This window comes from Castor canadensis, chromosome 2 (genome assembly GCF_047511655.1).
Source record: "Castor canadensis chromosome 2, mCasCan1.hap1v2, whole genome shotgun sequence".
Taxonomy (NCBI): Eukaryota; Metazoa; Chordata; class Mammalia; order Rodentia; family Castoridae; genus Castor; species Castor canadensis.
Genome location: NC_133387.1, coordinates 49,799,114 through 49,821,026, shown reverse-complemented (window position 1 = coordinate 49,821,026; position 21,913 = coordinate 49,799,114). Strand labels below are relative to the sequence as shown.

General features: G+C 36.3%; 1 long non-coding RNA gene across 1 annotated transcript in view; it reads left to right on the top strand.

Moving 5' to 3' along the window:
- The window catches only part of LOC141420647 (uncharacterized), a 187,620-nt gene that overhangs the window by 130,038 nt on the left and 35,669 nt on the right, over nt 1–21,913 (top strand). The window contains exon 3 of the long non-coding RNA XR_012445148.1: nt 11,858–11,959. This is a non-coding gene — a long non-coding RNA (uncharacterized lncRNA). The remainder of the gene's footprint in view (nt 1–11,857; nt 11,960–21,913) is intronic.

Sequence of the window (21,913 nt, the reverse complement as noted above, 5' to 3'; positions counted from 1 at the left end):
TCCAACTGAAAGTATAGCTCTCGCTTTGCTAGTAGCAAGTAGAACTTGCTTGATGTTGGCAGACTTAAATGCCATCATTTTCAGAACTGTGCATTTCAAGCCTTTGAAAGTCATCATGCAATAACTAATATTTTTGAAAATCCAAGTCCAAGAAGGTTTGTTCTTGGTAATAATAACATTTCATGTTTGTAAGGTGCCTTTCATTCAACCCTTATGACTTCATGGATAGATGTGTTTAAATATACAAGGTCGTATATCACTGTCTTCATACACCATAGCCTAAATGGTTTCAATTCTTTAGACATAAAGCAGCTTTTTATTTCATATGTGAAAATATAATCTCTACCCCGCCACACAAATTCTCTACAAATAACACCTTCTTACTCCTGCTCCTGTATTGCTCATACTGAAGGATTATCAATGCAATCTTTTCTTAAAGCAATGTTTAAAAAAATTCCTTAAAAACAAAACACCTGTGTTTTCTGGCAGAACAACGATGTATCAGCCAAAACAGTTTTATTTAATGACTGACTGTGGTTAGCTAGTGCCCCATAATTCATTTCATAATTGGGAAAAAATGTAACATTTGCTGACATCATCCAGTGCTGATCTGGACCCATCGAATAGGGAGTTTTCCAACAAAAATGGTTTAATTTTCCACTTCACAATTCAGGAAGAATTTAGGATGAAGGCATTCATGGAGTCTAGAAATGGTTTTAATTTCCAGGGTTTTAGTTCAAAATTTGGACAGGAAGGAAACCTGGACATAGTTTCATTTCCAAGACAAAATTTCATTTGTAAGATCTCACTTCCTGTTGTACATGTTGATGACAGTCTGAGATAAAACATTCTAAGTTCTGATGAGAAGAATAGTTTTAGAAATGAAAAAATTTAGTAAGTGAAGAAAGTTAGTTACCTAAAATTCTGTTCTGAGAATTTCTTAAACAAATATGTACTCACCTGATTCTTCATACTTGGACTTCCAGTGTGTCTGAAAGTTTGTTGTGCAAAATCTATACGGAACATCTCCATGATGGTTTAAAAGTACTGTCCTATCAGTTGTAGTAGCATTATTTGTTGTCAATATGCTAATGGAGTCACAATTTTATATACCTCACTACAAAAATAGTCAAAGCATTAACTACCCTAATTCTTTCATAAGAAACCTTATCTTTGTATCAGAGAGGAGACAAATTTTTTCAAGTTGCTATTTTCTGCATTTTTGTCTCTTATTTAAACACTGTTTTCTGAATATCCTTAAAATCTCTATTTACTTCTTCTTGTGGCTGGACTTGCCTCCAAAGTCATGACCTGGGTTAAAACCATTGACTGCTTACCCAAAGCCAACATCTGAACAGTCAGAGTTGCTGAAAAAAAAAAATCACGCAAGTGTGTGGCTTGGTCTTTCTTTAAGCTCATAAATCTCAAATGGACACTCAATATGTCCAGAATCTTAGTAAACTTTTAGAATATTTCTTCAGCATACATTTGCAAATAACCATTTCATGTCATTTTTTTGGAATTCCTACATTACACAGCCTCTCTTCTCCCTCATGTGTGTTGTGTTCATCAGGAAAGTAGGGGCAATTAAATAGGAACTCCCTCATCCTTCCCCAAGAAAACCACCAGTCAACCACACGATTACTCCTCCTCTTTGACTTCCTTCTGACTACTATGGAGGATGTGTCTTGGCCCAAGTCAAAGGCCTTCATTGTATTCCAGATCCTTTCCAGGGACTTTGTTTCTAAAATTATCCCCTCCCTCCTGTCCACATGTCTTTTGAATCACTTTATCATTTCTCTGTTCTCTTTCATAGGAATTTAAGAGTTATCTAGAGTCTTATAGGCTCAATTATGTTCCCCAAAATTGATATATTGACGTCCTAACACCTGCCCAACATGGCTGTATTTGGAGGTAGGGTATTTAGGGAAGTAATTAAGGTAAATGAGGTTACAAGGATGGGGCCTAATCTGATAGGACTGGTATCTTCAACAAGAGGATGAGGGCCAGGAATGTAGGTCAGTGGTAGAAAGCTTGCATTCACAAGGCCCTGGGTTGAATCCCCAATACAGAAAGAATTTAAAAAGAGAGAGAGAAGAAGAGACACCAGACATCTCTTTATCTATGTACACAGAGAAGCCATGTGAGGATGCAGCAAGAAGGTAGCCATCTAGAATCCAGGAAAAACACTAATTGATTTTCTTTAATTGTTACAAGCCTATTCATATTTCCCATTTCTTTTTTAGTCAGATTTGCTAGTTTGTCTACTTTCCTGGCATTTGTCTAACTAAACCAGTTTACCTAATTTATTAGCATGCACTATGCCTACTATGCCTTTATATTTATTTATATAATTTCTGTACTAATGTCTTCTCTTTTATTCCATGTTTTAGAAAAGTAACTTTCTTTCTCTTTTCTTCGTTAGGTTAGCTAAAGGCTTTCCAGTTTTAGTGATGTTAAAGAATCAACTTTCATGATCTTTGTTCTTTTTCTATCCCATATTTCATTAATTTTTACTTTAATTATTAACATATACTTCATTTTGCTTCCTTCAGGCTTAGTTTTCTCTTCTTTTTTCTAGTTCTTTAAAATGGAAAGTTACTTTATTGACTTGAGGTTTTTATATTTAAATATAGGGCTGTACTTAACATTATAAATTGCTTTAGCTGCAGTTCATAAGCTTTGGTATGCTAAGTTTTCACTTTAATTCATCTCAATGTATTTTCTAGTTGTCCTTTCGATTTCTTCTTTGACTCATTAATTATTTAGGAGCGTATTGTTTAATTTCCACATATTTGTGAAATCCCCAAATATCCTTTTGTTATTTGTTTCTATTTTTAATGCATTGTAGTTAGATATCATACCTTGTGTTATTGGTTCTTTAAATTTCTTTAAAATTGTTATAGTTTAGCCTATGTTCTTTCCTAGATATTATCTCATATGCACCTGAGAAGAATATGTATTCTGCTGTTCTGTGGAATGTTTTGTAAATGTTTGTTAGGACTATTCAGTTTATGGTGCTAAGTCTTCTATTTTCTTGTTGATTATCTTCTATCTGGTTTTTCTACCTATCACTGAAAGTAGGGTATTGAAGTCTTCAGTCACTACTCTGGAATTATGTATTTCTTTCTTCAGTTCTGTCTGTTTTTGCTTTGTTACTTTTGAGGCTCTGTTATTAGGTGCAAATATGTACATATGTGCTCATTATTGCTATGTTCTGATAGACCATTTTAAGCATAAAATATCCTTCTTTATCTCTAATAACAAATTTAGTTTTAAGGTCTATTTTGTCTGATATTAGTTTAGTCATTTTAATTTGTTCCCCCTTCATGCTTTCTGTTTCTCTCATTACTGTTTGTATGGTATATCTTCCCCATACTATTGATTTTAACTTATTTGTGACTTTGAATTCAGAATGTGGCTCCTGTAGATGGCATATAGTTGGATCATGTAGTTTTTAAGTCCATTCTGGAAATCTTTGCCTTTGATTAGAATGTTTAATTCATTAAATGTAATACCTTTCAGATGTTAGAATTTGTGTGTGCCAATTACTCTTTGCTTTCTACATGTGTTTTTTGTTCCTGTATTTCTCCATTAATGCATTTATGTTAAATAGATATTTTGTAATGTATCATTTTAATCCTCTTGTTCTTTATTGTACTTGAGTTATTTTCTTAAAGGCTTCCCCTTCTCCAGAGAATACAAGTAATACCTTAAGTGATTTATCTATTGCATAACTTAATTTCAATAGTATGCAAAACTTTTCTTATGTCTGGCTCCATGTTCTTTTCCTTCCTTTGTGCTATTATTATCATCATACAAATTGCCTCTTTATGTATTAAGTGCTTATTTAAACAGATTTGTTCTTATTGTTTTATGCAACTTAAAAAATCAGAAAAAAGTTAAAAACACAAAAAAGACATTGATTCTGTCGTTCATATTTACCTCTTATATCAGTTTGCTATGGCTCCCATAACAAACTATCACAGAGTAAATGGCTTAAATAACTGAAACTTATTTTCTCATAGTTCTGGAGGCTGAAAGTTCAAGATCAAGGTGTTGATAGGTTAGGTTTCTTCTGAGGCCTCTCTCCTTGGCTTGCATATGGCCACTTACTGTGTCTTCTCATAGCTTTGTTTCTCTTTGTCTATCTCCTTGATGTTTCTCTTTCTTCTCATAAAAGAATCAGTCATATTGGTGTAGGGATCACCTTTATGACTTCATTTAACCTTTCTGGGAGAACATCTTTAAAGGCCCTGTCTCCAAATCTAGTGACATTCTGATGGTACTTAGGGTTAGAACTTCAACATATGAATTTTAGAGGGACACAATTCCGTCCATGACACAATTGATACAGCTATCTTTAACAACATTCTTTGTTTCTATTTGTGATTTGAGTTACTGTTTAGTTTCCTTTTATATCAGCCTGAAGGAAGCCCATTGCAAGTCTGCTAGCAATGAATTCTGCTTTTATTTATCTGGAAATGTCTTAATTTGTCTTCCCTTTTTTAAAGGACAATTTTGTGGTATAGAATTCTTGTTTGACATCTTTTTTCTTTTAGCAGTTTGAATATCCCAGCTTATCGCATTCTAGCCTACAAGGTTTCCAGTAAGAAATCAGTGGTAACTGTTGCTGAAGATTCCTTATATGTGTTGAGTTACTTCTCTCTTGTCTTCAACAGTTTGTCTAGGTGTGCATATCTTTGACTTTATCTTACTCGGCGTTCATTGAGCTTCTTAGGTGTTTTGATTAATGTTTTTTCATCAAACTTGAGAAGTTTGGGGCCATTATTTCTTCAAATAGTCTTCCTATTTCTTTTCCTACCTCTTCTTCTGTAAATGCCATTATGCTGATGCGGTATATATGGATATTCCTTTTTTGATGTGACATCATTCTTATATTTTCCTCTAATTCTTTTTTTTAATTCTTTTATTCACATGTGCATACATTGTTTGGGTCATCCTCTAATTCTTGAGACATAACTTTTTTCATTTTTGTATGATTTTTAAAACACCTGATGTAAAGTTTTTGTCCTGTAGTCCAATTATTTTTTTTTAAGAACAGTTCTTGTTGGATGCTCCTTATTTGCTACAATTAATATTTCTGTCCCAGGTAGCTGCATTGCAAGCACTTATGTTTTTAAATTTTTTGACAAATGCATTTGCAGGAAAAGATGTTCACATTAAGTGAAGTCTCATGTGAAACAAAGACAGGTTCCAGGCGGTTTGTAGCAAATTGCCAGACCAGGTCAGATAATGATAATTTTCTAAGTACAGTGCTTCTGGGGAAACTCCAAACCCATTCGCTATTATCAATGACTGCAATGCTGCTGTTTTCACTGTGATTGTAAGGCTGTTGGTTTTTAAAACTACTTTGGAATTTTTGGAATTGGGGAGAGGAGGTGAGGTTAGGCAAATAAAATTACCACAAATCTTGTTTTGTTTTTTTTTTTTTAAACCAAGATGCATTGATTTTTCTTGGATAAATCCTCCTTGAATTCTTAGAAGACTTTGGGTAATTTCCAGAGTTCTTAAAAAAAATTGAATTGGTCACTTTTTTGCCACTTTTTTTTTCCCCCTGTTTTTGTGGAGAAGCAGCTTTTCAGAAGACCTTATTCCACCATTCTCTCAGATATTCCTCTTCAGTTATTACTGCTCTATTCATATTTGTTGGCATCAAATATAAATAGTATTTCTGTATTTGTGTGGTATTTCTTTCACTTTGTGTCTTAATGGCAACACATTAACTTATTGTTTGTCTGGAAATAATTTTCTTTTGCCTTCAGTTTTTGAGGATATTTTCACTGTAAACTTTCTGGGAGAACATTTTAAAATACCATTTCATTGTCTCCTGACTTCCATTGTTTCTGTGAAGGCAATGTTATTCCTTTGAAAACAATGTGTCCTTTTCCTCTAACTGCTTTTAATATTTTCTTTTCCATGGTTTTCATCAGTTTTATAATTACATGTTGAAATGTGGTTTCTTTATATTTATCCTACTTGGGATTTATATAGCTCTTGAATATGTGATTTAATATCTTGTCATAGTCCATTCACTGTTGTTGCTAGAATACCTGAGACTGGGTAATTTATAATTTAAAAAGTTTTGTTTAATTTACAATAGCCTAAAAAAAACATCAAGTATCTAGGCATAAACTTAACGAAGGATGTAAATGACCTCTACAAGGAGGACAACAAACCACTGAAGAAAGAGATTGAAGAAGACTACAGAAGGTAGAGAGATCTCATGTGCTCATGGATTGGCAGAATCAACCTAGTAAAAATGTTTATACCACCAAAAGCAGTCTACATGTTCAACACAATTCCCATCAAAATCCCAATGACATTCATTACAGAGATTGAAAAATCTACCCTCAAGATCATTTGAAAACACAAAAGTCTGTGAATAGCCAAGGCAATTTTGAGCAAAAGACCAATGCTGGAGGTATCACAATACCCGACTTCAAACTATACTACAGAGCCATAGTAATAAAAACAGCATGGTACTGGCACAAAAACAGACATGGAGACCAGTGGAACAGAATAGAGGTCCTAAATATGAATCCACACAGCTATGCTCACCTTATTTTTGACAAAGTCACCAAAAACATATGATGGAGAAAAGACAGCCTCTTCAACAAATGTTTCTGGGAAAAGTGGTTATCTGCCTGCAGAAAACTGAAACTAGATTCATTGTTTATCATCCTGTACTATTATCAACTCAAACTGGATTAGGTACCTTAACATCAGACCCAAAACCTTGCAGTTAGTACAGGAAAGAGCAGGGAATACCCTGGAAGCAATAGGTATAGGCAAGGACTTCCTCAGTAGAACTCCAGCAGCCCAGCAACTAAAAGAAAGGAAGGACAAATGGGACTACATGAAATTAAAAATCTTCTGCACAACAAAAGAAATGGTCTCTAAACTGAAGAGACCACCCACAGAATGGGAGAAAATATTTGCTGGCTATACATCAGACAAAGGACTGATAACCAGAATATCCAGGGAGCTCAAAAAACTAAACTCTCCCAAAATCAATGAACCAATAAAGAAGTGGACAACTGAACTAAACAGGACTTTTCAAATGAAGAAGTCCAAATGGCCAAAAAATACACAAAAAAATGCCCACTGTCCCTGGCCATAAAGGAAATGCAAATCAAAACCACAATAAGATTCCACCTCATTCCTGTTAGAATAGCTATCTTCAAGAACATCACCAACAACAAATGTTGGTGAAGATGTGAGGAAAAAGGAACCCTCATACACTGCTGGTGGAAATGTAGGCTAGTATAACCACTTTGGAAAACAATATAGAGGCTTCTTAAAAAAGTAAAAATAGATCTGCCATATGATACAGCAATACCACTCCTAGGAATATACCCAAAGGAATGTGACTCAGGTTATTCTAAAGGCACCTGCATACCCATGTTTACTGCAGCACTATTTGCAATAGTTAAGCTATGGAAACAGCCAAAATGGCCCACTACCGATGAATGGATTAAGAAAATGTGGTATCTATATACAAAGAAATTTTATTCAGCTACAAAGAAATTTTATTCAGCTGCAAAGAAGAATGAAATTTTGTCACTCACAGGAAAATGGATGGAACTGGAGAACATCATCTTAAGTGAAGTTAGGCTCAGAAGGCCAAAAATCGCATGTTCTCCCTCATATGCAGACTATAGAACCAAAATAAATGCAGTAATATTAGTGGACATGGGTCACACATTAAAAGAAGAATGTGTATGGGAGGAATAAGGAAAGGGAAGGAAACCTAAAATTTGAATGTGGTTGATGTGCTCACTGTAGACGAGCAAATACAGTAATCTTAAACTGGCAGAGGCCACTATGGGAAGGTGACCTGGAAGTAGTGAAGAGGTCTGGTAGAGATGAACCAACTCGGGTTTTAATTCACATGTGCATGGAAGCAATGCTAGGAATCTCTCTGTATAGCTATCTTTATCTCAAATAGCAAAAACACTGTGTCTTTCTTATTATCTCTTATGTTTTCTCTTCAATAAAATTGGAGATAGAGAGGGCAGAACAGATTCTACCTGGAAGTTTTGGGGAGGGAAGGGGGAGGTGACCCAAATAATGTATACACATGTGAGTAAATGTAAAAATGATAAAATAAAAAGAAAAAAGTTTTCTACTGTTGCTTAGCTCACAGTCTGGAGGCTGGAAGCTCAAGATAAGTTGCTGATATCCACTCAGTTTCTGCTGAGGCTTCATTATGCTTGAAGTCATGGTAGAAAGTGGAAAGCAAGTGGAAGTGTGCAAAAGAGAAAAAGGGGACCAAACTCCCACAATAGCTGACTCATTCCCTCCAGAAAGGTATTAATCCATTCACAAGGGCTCCAGCTGCCCTACCACCCAACACTGCCACATTGGAGACCAAGCCTCAACATGAGTTTTGGTGAGGATAAACCATATTCAAACCATAGCATGTCTCTTGAAAGTTTTGGAAACTTTTCAGTCATTATTTTAAAAATATTGTTTATGCTTTACTTTATTTCTTTTCCCTTTTTGATTCTCCAGTTACACATACATCTTCCCATCTGATCTCATACACTATTTTCTGTACTTTTCCTTATTTTAGATCCCTGTGATCTACTCTAGACCATTTCTACTGACTTGTCATACAATTCACTAATTCTTTTTTGCTGCACCAAGTCTATTAAATTTATCAGTTGTGTTCTTAATTCTAAATTTAAATATATATTTTAATTCTATAATTTTCATACTTTTTTTATTGTTTCTAGTTCTATGGTGAAATTCTTCATGTTGTCATCTATTTTCCTCAAATGCATAGTATAGTAATTTTAAAGTTCAGATTTATTAGTACAGTAAGTTGGTCATCTGTTTTATACTGTGCCTGTTAATTTTGATCAAAAGTGTTACTTCTAGGACCAAGACAGTAATTTAATTTTAAATGCAATTATCTTGTTTAATAAACTCTATAAAGAACAAAATAGGCCCTCAGTCTGAGCACTGTCATTTCCTGTGCCTCATATTATAAACTTATATAAAATTAGTCATTATGGGCTATATATCTCAAATTTTTTATATTTATATTGAATTTGTAGACAGCTGTGTTTCCATTTTATTTCTTTGGTTTCTGTCTCTGTGGGATTTTCTTTTTTACTGAAAACCAAAAATCAAAAAGACCCTTGATTTAAGAATCTAAGTAGATTCCTCTTTCTCTTTTCTCCATTTATTCTTTTCCAAGTTGGTTTCTTTTTCAGGTGTATATATTTTCCCAATCCTAAAGGAAAGCGAGATCCTATCTCAGCCTCAGTGATTGGACAGCTTGGAACCAAAAACTCTGGCTTTTGGGGCTCCCATAACACAATACCTTAGACTGGATAACTTATAAACAATGGAGATTTATTGCAGACAGTTCTAGATGCTGGAAGCTGAGGACCAAGGCATCACCAGATAGCATGTCTGGTCAGGGCCTCACTCTCTGCTTCATAGCTGGCTCCTTCTTGCTGTGTCCTCACATGGGTGGAGAGCTAAACAAGCTCACTTGAGCCTGTTTTATAAGGCACTAATTCCATGAATGAGGGCTCTGCCTTCATGACCTCATCACATCCTGAAGGCCCCATCCCCTAATACTATTGCATTAGGGATTAGGTGAGAACATATGAATTCGAAGAGACACAAGTATTCATACCATATCACCCACCTCCCCATTGAAGCCAATGTTGGAATCAGCCATAGCCACCCGCAGGAATTAAAGTCAGGAAAGAGTAGTTTCTCAAAGGACTTTCGTGGTGCTCTTGCTAGAAGAAGGAGGAGATGCTGTACTAGCAAAGGTAACAAGATGACCAACGTTCCTAAGGTGTTAGGCCATAAGAATCACCAGAATGAGAGTTTAAAACAGATTCTTGAACCCTAACACATTCTTCTTAATTCAGAATCACTAAAGGAGTTGTCTAAGAGTTAGTGTTTTAAATAAAATTTATGACTGTTCCACTTCAGTCATTGCTTTTGTTAAAATATAAGGAAGTAATTGGAAAATTCTCTTTCCATCCATCTTCAGATATGCTTCTCAGGTTCCATACCCAACCCAAAGAGGGCTGAATAATTGCTGATTGCATTTGGATCATATAAATAAACACTTGAAATTTAGCATGGGGATGATCTGAAATAGATTTTGATACTCCTCTAAACTACCATGGGATTATTCATTGGCTCATTTGACTTCTGCAGTGTAAAACCAGAAACATGTTTTATTTTAAAAAGAAAGGAAAAAATTTTAAAAATAGAAAATTTTTCTAATCCAACTCTTTTTTTCCTCCCAACAAGCAAATGTAGATGAATACTCTACTCTCACAATTTGTTAAAGAGAAGACCATCATTTTTCATGTCTAGAATTGTACCACACTCACCTGCTACTAGGCTAGACATCTAAAGAAAAGGATGTCCTCAGCAGAGAGTCACAGTGAGCACCAGTGAGTTACCTGCTGCTGTATCACTTGTGTTAACTAATTTAAATGTGTGGTGTGTGAAGTGGCCTTGAGAAAGGAGGTTTACTATCTCCCTTGCACTTTCAGAAGGTGCATTGTCTTCACTTGAGTCTATGCTCCAGTGAATCTGAGTTTTCTAGGCAACATATACCAATAATAGAATAATCCAAGCCACAACACATACTGTCATATGAATAGCACCATGGAAGTCATGTGCTGTGAGATATTCAATGGCAATAACAGTAACAGCTGTTACTTACCTATTGCCTATAGCAATAAGTTGAAATAAAAATGAACATTTATTGAGCATTTTCTACACGGCTACCATTGTGTGAAACACTTTATATGGATAATCTCAAATCCTTACAAAACCCCTCAGAGGTAGTTGCTATAATTATCCCTATTATATGACAATGGAATGGAAATACCAAGAAAATTAAGTAATCCACCTAAATTTACACAGCTATAGAATGACTGAGACAGGATTTTAGGACAGTCTGTCTCTGTCCATGTCCACCTACCCTTTCATTCTAGTGACTAAAGGATTAACAGTACCAGTAGGAATATGTTCAGTGGGGATGCATTCAGTTAACACATTGGAGGACAAGATTAATAGCAGGATTAAATAAAGACCGAATCAATGACCTTGACTTCATTGACTCTACACTCCTCTTGGCTAAATGAGACTAGCAGATTTGGAATTGATTTCAGACACTGTCATCAATTAAAGCCTTACCTCAGTGATAAAGGTTGCTGATTTGGGAAAGAACAGGCTTCAGGAAGTTCATGTGTTGGTGTGGGACAGAATAGAGTCACAGAATAAAGGCAAAGAACCTATGAACATACAAGTGGAAACCTGTACCTTTTAAGTTCAATGAAAGCAAGAACAGAACACATTCATTTATGGCCACCATCAACCTGTGTCTCCAAGGGAAACTTTCATTTAAAAAAAATAAAAAATGACTCATTTCCACATTAATTGTAATTCTTTAGAAATGATGGTAGAATGCTCACAATCTTTTCTCCATCTTTGCATTAGCCTCTGAGAAAGTTAGAAGTAGCCCCCGTGATCTCCAAACTTGGTTAGAACTTGATAGACAATTATTAGCCATTAACCTTTGGAAATACAACTTTCTAATGCAGGTTTAGCATACTGTTTCTAAACTAGAACAAAGAGCTCTCAATTTGTTTTTACTTTTAATTGTTGTTGGTCCTTGAGAAATGTACATATCTGTTGCAATAAGCAGGTGTCCTGGCATGCTCTGTGAAGATGGGCCAAACCTCTTACAAGACTGTGTGAATGGAATTCGGTATACGTTGCAGCCTAAAAATATTGTAAGAGCATTCCATTCTTCTCATGTGACTTTTCTTTCTTTCTTATTCAGCTGCTGTACTTGGATCTCTATGGGGAGCAAGAGAGAGTCTGAGGATTCAATGAAATGAAAAAGCAGTGGAGACTTCCAGAGAGCCTTCTTCCATCCTTCAAGGTTTTCATTTGTCTACAACACTTGATAGATCAGCTTAGTCCAGAATTCACTGATACAAGAGCGATATTGACTTTCCCTATTGTCAAACATAGAAAGCCCCAAATGAAAACCCCTGCCACTGACCCCAAGTCCCAAGCTCTAGGAACTGTGGGATTGAGACAAGAAATTGTGAGAGCCAACGATGCCCTTGACAGCCATACGTTATTGAGTCAGACTGATTGGAAATTAAAGCACCAACCCCAGAGGAAATTTTGCAAAGAAATCAGGACGTGCTCGGATGCTCTGAATTTCAGAGCTCTTGTTCTTGCCTTGTCTGGGTCATTATTAGCAAAGACCAGTAGAAAAACTACCAAATGTTTTTGTAAGGTCCTTTTGCTTTTAAAAAGTTTATCATTTACTAAGGTGCCATGTGAGAAGGCTGGATGGGATTAATACTAAGTTTTGCCTCTACCTTTGAGCAAATGTGACTTTAGGGAATTCATGTCACCTCTTGAAGGTAATTGTATCTTCCTCTTTCCTAATCCTCCAAGGCAATTACCTGTCAGGATGTAGACAACAAAGTGTTGAATTCTAAGCAAAGAAGACTGATGCCATTCAGGAGAATATTCTTTCTCCTCTTGCTGTACTTTCCTCTTGTGAAGCATCAGTAATAGTTCCCAACAGTATAGCTCAGATAAGTCCTGTCTTGTTCCTGGTACCGGCCTTATCTCCAAAACATTATCAGTGACTTCACCAATAGTTCAGGAGAATGGGTTTGTCCGTTAACTTGCACTCCCTCTGCTGGTTGGATGGCTTGTATTTCTTTTTTCCATGACTCCTAGTCACTAAATTTTATTTATTTATTTATTTTTGGTAAAGTGGGAAATTATGTGGGTTTTTTTTATTCCAGGCTGGGGTGAGGAGAGTGAGCAACTTAGAATGAGCTTGTGGTATTGTGTCTTTTTTAGTATCTGGAAGAGTTGCCATTTTATTTAGCAATTACAGGTCAGGTTCATAAAACTAGGTTTCATTGAGGTGGTATTATCAAGGATTAAGAATTCTATCCAACAGCTATTTGTTGACCTTACATAGAACTAAAGGGATAAAAAATAAGTACTTATTTGAAATCAAGTATCAGCCATGGCCTTTAAAACAATGTAGGAACAGCTCAGTGCACATGGGAGTAGCCTAATAAAAGCAGCCAGAAATATCAGATGTGTTTAAATTCTTGAGTTCAGAGTAATATGAATAAAAGAAAAAAGTCCACTTGATCAGTTATATTGGGGAGATGGTAGGAAAGCAATTCATTATTTTGAAAGCTTATAAATGTTTATTTTAAAAAGTACTCTAGGCAGTGTAAAAATTGGTAGAATACTAACCATTTTGCAATTCCTAATTGATTAGTAGCTCTAGGCATCAGCATGAAAGGCTATCAATATCACATAAAGAGTTATGTCATGTGCTTCCTGGTGAAAGCTTACCTCTACCTGTGAACTTGCCGAAGGTATTGAACCTAAATCTGATCAGTCCTCTGAATCCGCTGCCAATTTGCAGCAGATAAAGAAGTTCTCATGTCATGACCAAGCAGAACAGCTAGGAAAAGAAGAGAGTCAAGAAGTTCTGCTTCTATTTTACTAGTTTTCACCTCTACCAGAGAAATTCAATTGCATCAGTGCCCACATTGCCTTAAATGTTTCTCATTGCATACTTTTGTACACTTACATAATTTCATATTCCTTTTAATTTGGCTTATCCTCTTAGATCTAAATGGTAGACCTAAAAATAATATGGGAAATATTTTAAATAAAGGTACTAAGAAACAACTGATTAATTTTGTTGAGTACCTTCTTCAAGTCACGTATTAGGCTACAGAAGTTATAAAAGATAGACGCTACCATTTATTAAATACCCATTATGTGTTAGGCAGTTTACATATATTATCTGCAATCTTGCAAAAGATGTATTATTTCTACAAGCTGAGCATTGTTATCCTCATTTTACAGATAAGGAAAGCGAGGTCCTGAAGGGTAAAATGATTTGCTCAAAGTTAATTAGATAGTTGCTTGTGGAAACACAATTGAACCCATATACTACAAAGTTCATTCCTTTTTACCTTGTAATGTTGATTAAGTATTGATTTACTGTATAGCAGTTTTCGTTATATTATTAAAGCATCATTTAAAAAATTAACCTTATGGACTTGAGTTCAGTGTGTTATAACATTGTGTATGATGATGTTTTGGGATTGGCTATCCTTCTTGTCATGAGGATAAAGCACAGCTGTTTGGCAGACAGATAAAATCATGTTTGAGTATTAAAAATTAAAGCTAATGTTAGAGGAGACGTCCTAAGCTCTCTGCCAACTGTCGCTTTTCCTTTTCCACTTCTGCTATGGCTTGAATTCAGTTTACCTCTTCATTTGTGACTTGTTTTTCTCTTGCTAAAGTGTGATGGGGGTAATAACACACTGGCAATAATAAATTAGTGGAAATGACCTCATGTGGATTAATAGGCTTTGATAAAGAACTGAAATACTTACAAGGAGAACTGACCCCATGTCATGTTTAGTCCCAGAGCTCTTTTGGATTCAGGCATAAGAGAAAGAAAATAAAATCAGAATAAAAGACAGTATGTACATTTTATTGTACAATTGTTCTTCATGTGACCTTACTGTCACCTGGAGAAAAGTCACTTGATGTTGGAAGATTTTCTATTCTGAGGATTGCACAATCCAGTTTTATTCACAGCATAGGAACAAACACGCATAGGCAAGGGAGTGAGAAATTGACTGAGTTTGTTTTGTGACAAAAGTCTGAAAAAAATTTATTTCGTTAAAAATATTTGATTTTTAAATTTTACTTCTCCTTAAGGTCTTTGCTCTCTTATAGCTTTTCAATTACAATTTGAAAAGAACTGTGGTTTTTGGCATGTGGGGTGGGAGGATGGGAGGAATTGTTTCCTGAATTGTTTAAGCATTAATATATTGGCAGGCTTTTGTTTTATTATTTAAGTAATCTGCCACAAATCCATCAGAGGAAGCATTAAAACAGATTCATTTTTGTATGAATCTTACCTTCATAAAGTGATATTTTTCATGTTCATGAAAGTGTAGATATTACTGATAGTTTTTTCTAAAAGAATTCAAACACACACACACACACACACACACACTAACTAGACCAAAATCTGTGCTATTCTTAATTTTCTTCAAGAGAAAAAAAATGTCCTGTATTATTAATGTGTACATTAAATGTAATATTTGGAAATGAGTTTTTGGCTATTTTTGCTTTTTATACAATGAATGCATAACTTAATCCTGAGAATTATTCTAGGCTTCCTTAATTTCCAAAATTGATCAAGTTAAATACCTTTCTTTTTTGATTTTTTGTTTCTTTGTTTCTGCAGTACTGGGGTCAAACCCAGGCCCCATGCATTGTAGGCAAGCACTATAACAATGAGCTACGTCCTCAGCTCTAAATACCTTTTTTTGGAACAGCCTGGTTACCATAAGAGAAACTCAAAACACTTCACACACACACACACAGCACTGATGTGTAGAGCTAAAGATTACTTAAAGGTGGCAGTGCAAGGTGATTGACTTTTCTATATGAAGTGAAAGTCACTTGGCCAAGTGAGATGCTACAGTTAGTGGTATTACAACAAAGAAAATCCTATAATAATGAAAATACAGAGCTTTTAAAACCAGTCATCCCCCAAGCCCAGTGAGTCTCAGCTTGGCTGTTTCTCAGAATTACCTAAAGGGAGTGTAAGTGAATGCTCCACTTGTGACACCAGAGAGTCTGAAAGTTTTTCAAAATGATATGTTTCTAGACTAGAGAAGATTAATTCATTCAAGGTAGCATGAAACAAGAGCTGGGGTGGGGTGGAAAAGATTTTTACATAAGGACATTTTGGAAAAATGAGTTAGGGAGGCTTCTCCTTTCCCTTCTTATTTTCTGAAATATATTGATGATGCCTGGGACTGGTCAAGGTCTGATGATGGTCACCTGAATGGCACAAAGTGATGCTTCCTGACTTAAGGAAAGTGTGGTGAAAGCCCAAAGATGAAATTTTGTATTACAACACTGATCCTCACTTTTTCCCGTTGATAACAACTTCTGGTTTCTCGTGTTCTGGTGGGCATTTTGCTGGGGTGAGAGGCATTTGGTTTGCTCAGTTTATCTGATCTGAAACAAGTGTGGTATGTGGAATGGATTTGCTTTCTGGACTGACATTTTGGTATAAAAAGATCAGCCTGTGTGGCTCGTTCTAATTTCTCAAAAGCTGCCAGGCTTGGCTCCACTGCTGGTCTAGCAATCCACTTTAATGTAAACATTTTAATTACAATTTCTAACATTTGGCTTTCATTAAAAGTTAGAGAAAAAATTTAAAATTTTTTGTAAAGACTGGAAAAGCCGCTTAAAGAGTACACACACACACACACACACACACACACCCCACAGTTTTTATTTCAAAACGCAAAAGAAAATCCACACATAGAAGACAGAGAAGGAGAAGAAGAAAGAGGGAAAAGAAGGGAGAGAGGGAGAAAGGAAAAGAAAAGAAAAGAAAATACCCTAGCAACCTAATAGCTCAAACCTGAAGACAAGGTTTAGGTCTTAAGCACATGAATAGAAAAGAAGTAACCTTTGATCATTTCTGAAATGCAAAAATATCTTTCTGGTAATGGACTTTAAAGTATAATGCTTGGTGAAGTTTAACATTTGAGGGAGGATGAATTTTTCCTATCCACTCTTAGTGCTGAGGTAGAACTTGCACTGTCTGACAGACACTGAGGGAAAGCTGGTACCAGAAACCAGCTTACTTCATCTGAGCAACGGATTTACCTTGCCTTTTTTTTTTTTTTAAGTTAAGGCATAAAATGAAACATGTGGTTTTGCACATTTTATCTTTCCTTTCCTTCCTTCATTTTTCCCCTTCTGGCAAAAAAGAACATAGGAAGTCATCATAGAGGTGCAATTGTTGTAGACTTACAAGAAGTTGCAAAAGGAAATGTTTTTAGTAGTATGCTTCTTTTCTTCAAGCTCATTGCATCACTGCAACTCTCACTTTTGTTTCTAGCTTTGAAGTATATAGATATATGTATATTTATTTATATATTTTAATATGTATACTTAAATGTATATAGTTTAATGTATACTTATAAACAGATATGTATATTTTAAAGCCAGGAGGTGACAAAAAAGAAAAAGCTCTAGTGTAATCACTGAGTTCTTCCCATTTAAGGGTCATGTGAAGTTTGACTTGGCAGGTGTATAGGGAGTGTGTTCCCCACACTATTGGGTAATGTGAGTTTCAACTTCATTTTCCCTCCTTTACCGGGGGTGCTACAGTGGACATAAGTCTGTAGGTCTGACATGTGACTAACTCTGTGCTGTGGTTAATCTTAGCTGAAAAACTATCTTTGAATTTCTATTAAGTAGTAACATCTCCAAACCTTACTGGTGCTTCATCCAATAATAACATGTTCATATTACAAATAATATGAGAGTATGCAGAATCAAACACAATTTGACTCATAATTATCATTAACTTTTAAAAGTCTTTCTTATTTTTAAATTTTGGGGTTGTGAGATGAGCAAACAGCTCAAAAGATAAACACTGAAACTGGGAGTTTATCTTACATACACTGTGGAGAAATCCACATGGATATCACCCCAAGATTTAGGTACTGAAGTAACTTGAAAGGAACCATTGCATCCTTCGTGAACTGGACAAGTCCAGGAAAGTCACCCTTTCAGAAAAGGTCACCATATGCACCTGAAGTATTCTTGGACCGAAAAGAATATTAGGTGAAGTAGAGTAGGAGGCTGATAGAGACATTTCTTCCTATTACTAAAGAACCAAGTCTTTAGAGCAGAGCATAATATATAGGAAAAATACAGTTCATACTCAGATGTGTGTGAGAAAGACTTTTGGTGGACTTAAAAAGCATTCACGAGTCTTACCCTGTATTTGAGTTGTCCTCTTATGACATGCTTCACTTTCTTCACGTGTAGAGCAATGACGTCAGACAGTTTAAAGATGCTGTCAATGGAAATCCCAGCTGGGAAATCACCTGGTGTGCTGGTTATCTTTCTGTTCTTCCTCAGCTCCCACCTGTCCTGAAGACCCTGCTTTCTCTGTTTCCAATTTGAGGAATAGCAGAATGTGGAAGAGGAGAAAGGTAGCCTTCCATTTCTCCTGTTCCGGTTAGTATCACCCCAGTGACGTAAGTCTCCATTTCTTGTAGTTACTTACAGAACCAGCTTCATCTTACTTCCTCCATAGCTGCCAGGCAGCCACATCTTTCTTAGGGACTCAGCATCAACTCACTGGGGCCCCTCTTCAGTTCCTAGGTCCTGGAATACCCATTATCTTCTACTTTGTCCTTCGGTATGGAGGGGTGATGCTGCTTCCTGTAGGAATTATCTCTGGGTTTGTTCATGTTCCCTTCTTACTCTTTCAGCTCTCCAACACTTGTGAAACCAATTCTCAGCATTAAATTCTCTTTTCCTTACTGGACAATCTTTTCCTGATTGAGATACTAGGAATACTTATTAAATGCTATGGTCTGAATGTTTGTGATCTCCCCAAAATTCATAAGTTAAAATTCTAAATCCCAAGGTGATGATATCATGAAATAAAGGCTTTGGAGGATGATTAGGTCATGAGAGTGGAGGCCTCATGAATGAAATTAGTGCCCTTATAAAATAGGTCCAGGGAGCTTGATCTTCCCTTTCACCATGAAAGGACACAGTGAGGTACCATGTTGGAGAAGGCAGGCTGTCATCAGACATCCAGTCTGCAGTGACTTGATCTTGGACTTCTAGACTCCAGAATGGTGAGAAATAAATTTTTGATCATAATTAGCCATGCAGTCTATTTTTTTGACAGCAACTAGAATGGACTGAGATATCAAATAATAGAAATCTCTTGGAATCTGATTTGGGGTTGGGGTCTAGGGAGCTATAATATTCTGAAGCACTGATTCATAGCCATAGGAAAAGATAAAATATAAGGTCTCTTTGATCATTAACATTAAATTATTCTTTAATCATCAATCAGAGAAGTCAATGACATGGACTATGTAAACTTGGATTTTTAAAAGATGGATCTTGGAGAGTGTTTCCTTATATACCATGCTACAGTCTGTTATAGTGACAAGGGCCCTGCTATTTTATTTAGCTAAGCCCTCCTAGTACACAAATGAATTCTAAGCAGCTCTCTTAGAAAGAACATAAACTAAAGTCTGGATTCTTTTCAGGGGCCAGTCCATGTCACTGATGTTTCCATAGTACAGTATGGAAATTCCATAATTCTTTCACTGTGATAAGTGGCCTTGATTAAGATTATACTTGAATATGTATTAAATCCTTTGTATGAAGAAACTGAAAAAAGTATCCATGGAGTCGGGAGAATGATTCAAGTAGTAGAATGCCCGCCTAACAAGCACATGGTCCTGAGTTCAAATCCCAGCACGGGGAAAAAAAAAGTAAGTGTCCATGTAGAGATACCAAATGATGTTCGGTATCTTTAGAGGTAGAGAGTTCAAGTTATCTTAAGTCCAGTGTCACTGTATTCTAAAGAGAGCACTCCCAACTAGTGCAAAGACCATCTTTAAAATGGAGAGGTTTGAGACAGTTTGGCGCAGGGAACTAGAACAAATCAGTTAATAAAACTTTTCTCTACACAGGGAAGAATTGCATCTCTACAGAAAAGGTAAACTGAAATGCTTTCCTTTTCTAAATACAAATTGAGACCAGGGTAGAAACGTGCAGGGGACAGGTGTGGTCTGGAACCTGGTTTTGGGCAGCCTGCAAGCTAAGGGTGCTTCTCACATTTTTTAAATGGGTAAAAAAATCAAGAGGAGAAGATTATTTCATGATACATGAAAACTATGTGAAATTCCAATGCAGGGTCTACAAACAAAATTTTAGTGGAACATCTTTGGCCATTCACTTACAAGTTGTCTACAATGATTTTTGCACTATAATTGCAGAGGTGAGGCTTTTCAAGAGATACTATGTGACCCACAAAGTTAGAAATATTTAAACTCTGTCTCTAAACAGAACAGAAAAAGTTTGTGAATCTCTAGTTTAGATCACACTGTATTTGAAAGCTGATTTTGTTTTGTTCTTGTGGAAAACTGTGTATCTGTGTCTGTGTGTGAACACACAAGCACACTTAAGCAGTTGCTCACTGAAGATGGGGAATGAAAATGCAGAAATGGGATATAAAATCAGGATTTTGATCTTGAGGGCACAGAGATGGAGAGATTTTTAAAAAGGGATCAGTTGGGCATGAATGGAGCCGGACCTTACAGTTATATAAACTGTATGTGTAGTGTTCCTTTTAAATCTGACTACTGTGGACTCTTGGAAATACAGCAAGATGTACTGTCACTTCTTGATTTTGTTTTAGAGATGAAGGGCTATCTTAGCTACATCCCAACCATGTGGATTGATCTGCTCACTCAGTCATCCAGGGAAGACTTCAACTAGAGGCAGAGAAAGGAGCACTTAGAGAAGCAGTTCCCACACTGTGGCTTTCTAGGCAGTGGGACTAGACTCTAAGGGAGGTGCAACAATGACACTCCCTGTTACCTTTCCCTGGGTCCACTACTCATCTCCCCCTTTGAACTCAAACTATTTCCAGCTCCCACACTCCCTCATTGCAATACTTTGTCCTTTTCTATCTCAAGACCCTCACAACCCACCCACCACACACACTATTTTTGGATACATAGTCCAGGCTGTCCTCAAACTCACCACCCGTCTGCCTCAGACTCCCTCTCCCTCTCTCAAACTAGAAATTAAACTAAGGTCGTTCCACTTGTTAGGCTGCACCCCCAGCCCTTTTATTTATTTTATTTTGTTGAGGTAGTATTTTGATAACTTTACCCTGGTTGACCTTGAACTTGTGATTGTCCTGCCTCTACCTCCCAAGCAGCTGGGATTACAGGCATGAACCACCATACCTATCTTTTGCCTTGATAATATATGACCCTGGACAAATATAGCCATTTGCCTTTCCTTACTGAATGTTTCTGCAGAAAAATCACACAACAAAAGCTCATGGTTGAAATTGTAGCCTGGCCATATCTCTTTATTCAAAGAGAAAAGAGACTATCATATGGGATTCTTTACTTCCTCACCTACAAACCTGTCTTATTCTGCTGAATCCTTTTCTTCCTCTGTTCAGTTGCAAAGTGACTCTCTCCCTGTCCTCCCACACAGGAGTTTAATTCCCTCCTGGCACCTTAGGTGGGGATCCTTCCCTTTTCATATGTACTTGCTCTGTCATTGATCCCCTCCCTCCTTTCTCTGTTGTCTTTTTCTCCTGAGCATGTAGACATGCTCGCAGCTCACCTTAGAGAAACCTCTTTTATACAATTTATCAACATTGCTTAATATGTTAAGTGTGCAGCCCTCATTGAGAAATTCTGTTTTGAGGAATTTATAGCGTGAATATCAGGATGTTCACAGTAGTTTTAGACACAGTAAAAAAAATTAGAAATAACCTTAAGCCTATAGAGATTTGATACATACAAAGAGCTGCAGATTCAGTAAAAAGAATGAGATTAAGCTGTATCTACTGGCCTGGAGAGATACAATGATACATTGTTAGGTGAGGGGGGCCAATTGAAGAACACACACATCTATACATAGAGATAGATTCAAATTTGTAAAATGCAATTGAATACATACATTAAGTGTTAATGTACTTGTAGCAGGCAAGTCACACATACCACAAACCTAAGTATGCATCATTATTTTTCAACAGCCTATTTTCTGACTGCTGGCAGGAACTTACTCTGCTTCAGTTCACAGTAAAGTTAACTGATCCAGAGCTGCCTGAGGTAACTTGAATCTTCTCTTCTTCCCTTTCTCTGTAGAAAAGCATCTGATTTCTAGGATGGCTTTGTGTGGCTTCCAGGAAACAGGCATCAACAGTTACTTTCCTATTCATTCG